The sequence below is a fragment of the Vitis riparia genome, chromosome 10 (assembly GCF_004353265.1).
Source record: "Vitis riparia cultivar Riparia Gloire de Montpellier isolate 1030 chromosome 10, EGFV_Vit.rip_1.0, whole genome shotgun sequence".
NCBI lineage: Eukaryota > Viridiplantae > Streptophyta > Magnoliopsida > Vitales > Vitaceae > Vitis > Vitis riparia.
The window spans coordinates 3,056,612-3,064,121 of record NC_048440.1 but is presented as its reverse complement, the minus strand read 5'-3'; positions in this window follow the sequence as shown (position 1 = coordinate 3,064,121).

Below are 7,510 nucleotides of genomic sequence, written 5' to 3'. Positions count from 1 at the left end.
TCGCAACTTAGAATCCACTTTCGCACATTGAGATCCAAGTTCACAAGTTGCAAAATCAACTTCGAATGCTGGGCTTCACCGCGACTACACAGCTGCCATCCACTTTAAATTTCGCACGTTGAAGTTCCAATTTCGCAAGGTGCGAAATTGTCCCTCAGCTTGATGCAGTTGTCTTCCGAAGGCCATATCTTCCTCATTTCAGCTCCAAATCATACACGGTTTGAAGCGTTGGATTCTTGACTTCCTGAGATTTGAAATGGTATATAGCATGTAGAAAATGGACTTCGGAAAGTGCTCCAAAAGTGTGAAAGAAGACTGAAACTGCTGTCCTCTGTTTTCTTCACTCTGTTTTCCTCTCTCCATTGCTTTTTCCTTGCATACTTTGAATGACTAAGGCAAAGGACTATGAGGCTCCAAAGCTTGGTTTCTTCATGAATTTGAGCTTCCAAAAGCTTTGTCATGAACTATATACAGCTCTCCCTCATTCTTAAATTGCTTTGGTGAGCAAAAAGCTATCAAAAACACCAAAACTTAACACAATTTGATTAGAAACGATTGCAAGGGTCCTTAACATGTCAATTGAGTTAAAAGGCAATAATTACTACTCAAGGGTGTTTAAAAGAGCTAGTTACAAGCTACAAAATAACATGTTTTGAGTAGTAATCACTCCCCCCAACCAACATATTGCTAGTCCCTTAGCAATGAAGGAGAGAAAAAAAATAAAAATAAAAGTAATAAATTTACAAAATCATGCTGATCACTCCAAAAAATGTTTAAGTGGCATGACTGATCAAACTCTCACATGAAACATGAAAGAAATAAAATTCAAACTTCAATAGGAGCTATCAAATACTTTGCCTAGTCACAATTCATAAAGAGTAGGCATTATGCAAATTTAAGCTTCAAAATAATTTCCACTCCCAAAGGTCCAATCCTTACTCTTCCACAAAAATCTATGTGTTATTTATTAGTTTCCGGATATAGTATGTCAAACTAATCTCTCCCCTCAACCTAGTTCTTTTCAAAGCTTAGCATACTAATCAACCTCCAATAGGCTAAGAACGCACCTCTTTTCTTTCATAATTTTTTCTTGTAGGAGTGCAAAGCTTAAAGGCATTCTTTTCTAAATTGTCCATGTAACGGGGGTCCATCGATGACTCCCAACCAATCAAGGTTTAGGGCATCAAGCTTTAAGGATTTTTCAACCACTAACTCCTCGGATTTCACCCCGGACTTTTGAGAATGAATTTTTAATACCCAAGCACCTACAATATGTTAAACTCCACCTATTCACCCATGTAACGAGCATTGAGGTCGATGACTCCCAACCATTGAAGGCTTAGGGTACCAGGTTTTAAATATTTTCACCATATACCCCTTAGACCTTGCTCGGGTTTCAAGGCAAGTAAAACATTTTTCTTTCTTTCTTTTTCCAAAGGCTCATTGGCCTTTTATAAGGTGTCTCAACACTATTAAAATGAGGTCAAAGGTACCAAGTCTAAATTTTCCTAAGTCAAGGGGGAAAATAGTTTTTCATCTTATAAATGGAACCTAGTGTGCACGATGTGTGATAAGCTTAAAGTGGAAGAAATAAGGTTGAAATCAATAGGAGTTCAATAATTCATCAACTTTAATAAACATAATACAAACTCTAAGTTTCAAGTAAAAAGACAAAAATTTAATTTCTCCCATTTCATTTTGAAATTTTTTCCTTAATAACCATGGAGAATATTCAAAAAAACTTTAAAAAATTTTAAAAATTAAGCAAAAAGCAACTAAATTACCAAAATAACTTAGCATTAATAACAAAACTTCCTTCCTCAACTCTCCCCCCAACCAAGCTGAACATTGTCCTCAATGTTTGAAGAACGATTAGGAAATCAAGGGAGAAAGTGGTACCTCCTGAGTAAGACAGAGTCTGAGTCGTATAGGAGAAACCACATGTTTCAAAGACAAAAGAGTAATGAGAAAAGAGAATATAATAAAAAAAAATGATATATATATTACTTGGAAAAGAAATACAATATGCATGATGTTCAAGTAATACATCCAATCCCAGTATATAAAACATCAAAAAGATGGGATTCACAAGTCTAATATAAGAAGTAAGTAAAAATAAAAAATAAAAAAAATACATGAAAAGATCAGATAGTAGTGGGATCATGTGATGGCTCTGCTCTGATCTCCTCATCTGGTATGGGCTGCTCAGCTGGTATGGTCCCCTCATCTGGCAATGGAGGCTCGGATGGTCCAGACCTATCATGCCCAGGAAGTGTCTGCATACTCAAATGCTGCTGGATCTGATGAAGGATCGTGGTATGCTGGGTCCGAGTAGCAATGATCTGATCCTGGTGTGCACGAATAGTGGCCATCTGTTGGAAAAGAGAATCCTGAGCGGTGCTCAGTGCCTGCAATGAGTGCACTAGGCCTCTGAATTCCGTAAGAGAAACGGTGACAGTGGGCTCAGATAAAGGAGGAGGTGCTGAGGTAGCTAGCATGACTGGTGGAGCGCCCTGAGTGATAGGAGAAGCAGGAAGTGTAGCCTCAGGCATGTGCACTGAGGTGTGTGCTGTAGGGGCAGGAGGTGCTATGTCAGTGAGAATCTCATCCTGCTGGGCCTGAGGTAGCTGCTCATCGTGGTGTAGCTCTGGAGGTGGGGGCACATCTGGGGCTCCCTAAGGTGGAGGCACAACTGGGGCTCCTTGAGGTGGAGGCACAACTGGGGCTCCCTGAGGTGGAGGCACAACTGGGACTCCCTGAGGTGTAAAGTAGGCTGCCAAGTGATGCCATTTGTCGAGAGAGAAGTCCTCTCGGCAATGGCGGCACCTCTCAAGGCGAGGCTCTCCAGGATAGCCCAGGTGCTCTAAAATTTGGCAGAGGAGCCTCGGAAATAATAATGGAATGACATCTGCCCTCTGAAGCTTCTTCCGATGGACTTTCTCTTCAAAGTGAAGAAGAGAAGTCATAATCAAATGATGAGGGCCGAAGTAATATCCCTCAGAAATCCTAAATAACGCCTCAAGTATAGCTCCTCTCCTCTGAACTTTATGCTGAAGTGGGAAGATGTTGGCACGCAGGAGCACATCAATAAGGAGCATCCCATATGGAAGCTCTCTCCTAGTCAACACTGAGGCTGTGGAAGTCCCCCTGGACAAGATACGAACCATGTCCCTCTGAGAGAATGAGGACCACTCCCTAAAGTCTGCCTGAGTCACAGGCTCATAAGGTATACGGAGGGCCTCAACAATGTGGCGAGCTCCAATGGCACCCTGGCGTCCATCTATGGTAAAATAGATGAGAGTAGGATTCTGGACGCCTCGAGTAGTCATAGACTGATAAAAGTCTAGAACTACTCTAGGATAATAGAACTGCCTAGGGGTGAGGAGATGCTCCATGTGATACCTCTGCAGCAAACAGAATGAATCCCTGAGCTCTGGCTGCTGTTTGAGAGTCTCGATGTCGAACCAGGTCTCTAAATGGAATGAGCGATCTCTGCAATCCAGATTGCCCTTTATAGGCGGCCCTGCGATCATAGGACGCCTGATGATGGTCTCGAGAGGAACCCCCATAGGAATCTGAGAGTCCTCAGTAGGCAGCTCTGCTTGAGGTAGTTGGGATGGCTCTCCAGGACCTGAGAACTTGGCCCTCTTCGCGGGTGGCCGAGAAGCTGGCCTTTTGGCTTTGGCAGCGGACGACACAGGGTCAGTGGGTGGCCTCATGGTGGGATACCGGCGCTGAGAAGGCGTTTCACCCTTAGATGGGGGAACGGTGGAGTCCTAAGCAGGTGGCGAAGTGGCGCCTCTAATGGCGGACTGCTCTGGTCGAGGCATCGATGAGGATGGGGATGCGGAAAGGCCTCCCCTAGTCTTTGCCATGGCCGAAATGGAGCGAAATGGCTGTTCATGAATTCCAGAGGCTCTCAGCTGGTGCGCGGGGCTATTCTCTTCGGCTTCTCTCCTTCAAGGGTTTAAATAGAAATGGGGGATTAGGTGGTTTGATGTTTAAAAATTCTCATGGCAACGGAAAAGTCGTTTTTGGAAGTTAGGCAAAGTCCCGGGGGTTAAAAATGGGTTTAAAAGTCAGTTAGGAGTTTTCGCAGCTTAAAATTTCACCATGCGAAATTTTTGCACTTTAAACTGAGATTTTCGCACCTTAAATGGAGTTTCGTACTCAATTTCGCATTGTGCGAAATTTTCGCACCTTGTTTCGCACGGTGCAAAATTTGGCTTGAGGTGTGCGAAATGCCACTCGTGTGCCAGGAGGGTGTTTCGCACGATGCGAAAATTTTCGCACCTTGAATAGTGGTGTGCGAAATTGAAATTTAGAAAATTCGCACCTTGGACAGGGATTTTCGCATGCTGGAATGAATTTTGCACATTGGATTAAGGTGTACGAAATTTTCGCACCTTGATTCGCACTGTGCGAAAATTGCTTTAAGGTGTGCGAAATTTTCGCACCTTGATTCGCACTATGCAAAAATTGCTTTGAGGTGTGCGAAATGGCACTCGTGTGCCAAGAGGGTGTTTCGCACGGTGCGAAAATTTTCGCACCTTGAATAGTGGTGTGCGAAATCTTGCTTTTGGAAATTCGCACCTTGATATGTATTTTCGCATGTTGGATTCCATCGTGCGAAATTTTCGCACCTTGAATTGCAATGCTCTGTTCCCTTTGCTTTGCTCCCCTGTCTTGCTTTTCAAGGCTTTTCCACATTTTTCTTAATTTTTTCTTTCTGAAATTTAACATCAAAATTGACTTGAATTAAGACAAAATAAACCAAATTTGAGCAAGAATTAAAATCAAAAGAAATAAAAATAAAAATAACAATACAACTATATAAAACTATAAAAATTCATGGACTTAATATAGTCCATGAAACCCTGCTTTCCCTCAAAGTTGTTGTGGTTCAAGGAGGTTAATCTCCTCCTTGTCTGCATTGTAAGGCTCTATGAATGGCTTGAGACGATGGCCATTGACTTTGAAGGTTTGATTGCCTTTGGGATTGAATACTTCCACCACTCCATTGGGATGCACTTCATGAATTATGAAAGGACCCGTCCACCTGGATTTCAATTTTCCTAGAAAAAGATGAAGTTTATAGTCATAAAGCAAGACTCTTTGTCCATTGGTAAAATTCTTCTGATTTACCAACTAATCATGCCATTTCTTCAACCTCGCTTTTGCAATTTTTGAATTGAGGTAAGCATCATTCCTCATTTCCTCCAATTCATTCAAATCCAAACATCTCTTTAACCCGGCTCTTGTCAAATCCATGTTGAGCTTCTTGATTGCCCGCCATGCTTTATATTCAATCTCCACTGGGAGATGGCACGCTTTGCCATAAACAAGGCGATAAGGAGACATTCCGATAATGGTCTTATAAGCGGTCCTATAAGCCCATAATGAATCCAGGAGCTTAATAGACCAATCCTTCCTATTCACATTCACCACCTTTATCAATATATTCTTGATTTCCCGGTTAGCTAACTCAACTTGGCCACTTGTTTGAGGGTGATAAGGTGTAGCTACCTTGTGCTTGACCCCGTATTTGGCTAGAAGAGTCTCAAAAGGCTTGTTGCAGAAGTGGGTTCATCCATCACTGATAATGGCCTTAGGCACTCCAAATCTTGAAAAGATGTTCTCCTTGAGAAATTTGAGAACCACCTTATGATCATTGCTTCTACATGGGATTGCTTCTACCCACTTAGAGACATAATCCACTCCCACCAAAATGTAGGAGTGTCCAAATGACATTGGAAATAGCCCCATGAAGCCTATCCCCCAAACATCAAAGACATCCACTATCAAGATAGGGTTCAAGGGCATCATATTCCGGCGTGTTAGCTTCCCTAGCCTTCGACACCGATCACATCCCTTGCACATAAAGTGGGCATCCTTGAAAAGAGAGGGCCACCAAAAACCTGATTGGATCACTCTCATGGCTGTTTTCTGGGAAGCAAAATGACCTCCACATGCACTATCATGACAATGGGATAGAATCCCTGATTGCTCTTGTTTAGGAACACATTTTCTTATGATTTGATCAACACAATATTTGAAGAGAAAAGGCTCCTCCCAATAATAGGCATGGATCTTAGCAAAGAAATGCTTCTTGTCTTGGGCACTCCACTCACTTGGCACTTCTCCAGTAACCAGGTAATTTGCAATGTGAGAATACCATGGAGCTACCTCTATTGACATGAGAGACTCCTCAGGGAAGTCATCATTGATAGGTAGACCATGTGAGTCATGTGCTATCACAAGTCTTAACAAGTGGTCAGCTACCACATTTTCAACTTCCTTTTTATCCCGAATTTGGAGATTGAATTCTTGAAGCAAAAGAATCCATCTTATCAATCTTACCTTGGCATCTTGCTTGGTTAGCAAGTACTTCAAAGCAGAATGGTCAGTGAACACCACTATAATGGACCCTACCAAATAGGCACGAAACTTATCCAAGGCAAAAACTACTTCCAACAACTCCTTCTCAGTAGTAGTGTAGTTCCTTTGAGCCTCATTCAAAGTTTTGCTTGCATAATAAATCACATAGGGCTTTCCATCTTCTCTTTGCCCCAAAACAGCCCCCATAGCAAGATCACTTGCATCACACATTACCTCAAAAGGTAATTTCCAATTTGGGGCTCTCACTATTGGTGCAGTTGTGAGGAATTGCTTCAATTCCTCAAAACTCTTCTGACATTTCTCATCCCACACGAACTTGGCATCCTTTACCAAGAGTTCACAAAGAGGTTTTGAGATTTTTGAGAAATCCTTAATGAACCTCCTATAGAACCCGGCATGTCCTAGGAATTGCCTAATTCCTTTAACATTTGTGGGAGGTGGCAACTTAACAATTAGCTCCACCTTTGCCTTATCTACCTCAATGCCATTCTTAGAGATTATATGTCCTAAGACAATTCCTTGTTGTACCATAAAATGGCACTTCTCCCAATTTAGCACTAGGTCTTTCTCAATACATCTTTGGAGAACAGCTTCTAAATGCAACGAACACTCCTCATAAGAATCTCCATATACAGTGATGTCATCCATGAAGACTTCCATGATGCACTCCACCATATCACTGAAGATGCTTAGCATACATCTTTGGAAAGTTGCAGGTGCATTACATAGACCAAAGGGCATCCTCCTATAGGCAAAAGTACCAAAGGGGCAAGTGAAGGTTGTCTTTTCTTGATCTTCCAAATCAATCTCTATTTGGAAGTACCCCGAGTATCCATCCAAAAAACAGTAGAAAAGATGTCCTGAGACTCTCTCAAGGACTTGATCCATGAAAGGCAATGGGAAATGGTCCTTCCTAGTAACTGAATTCAGCCTCCTGTAGTCTATACACACCCTCCATCCTGAGGTAAGACGTGTAGAGACTTCTTCCCCTTTTTCATTCTGGATCAGAGTAATTCCAGATTTCTTTGGGACTACTTGGGTTGGGCTCACCCACAAGCTATCTGAAATGGGATATATGATCCCTGCTTGAAGTAGCTTCAGAACTTCACCC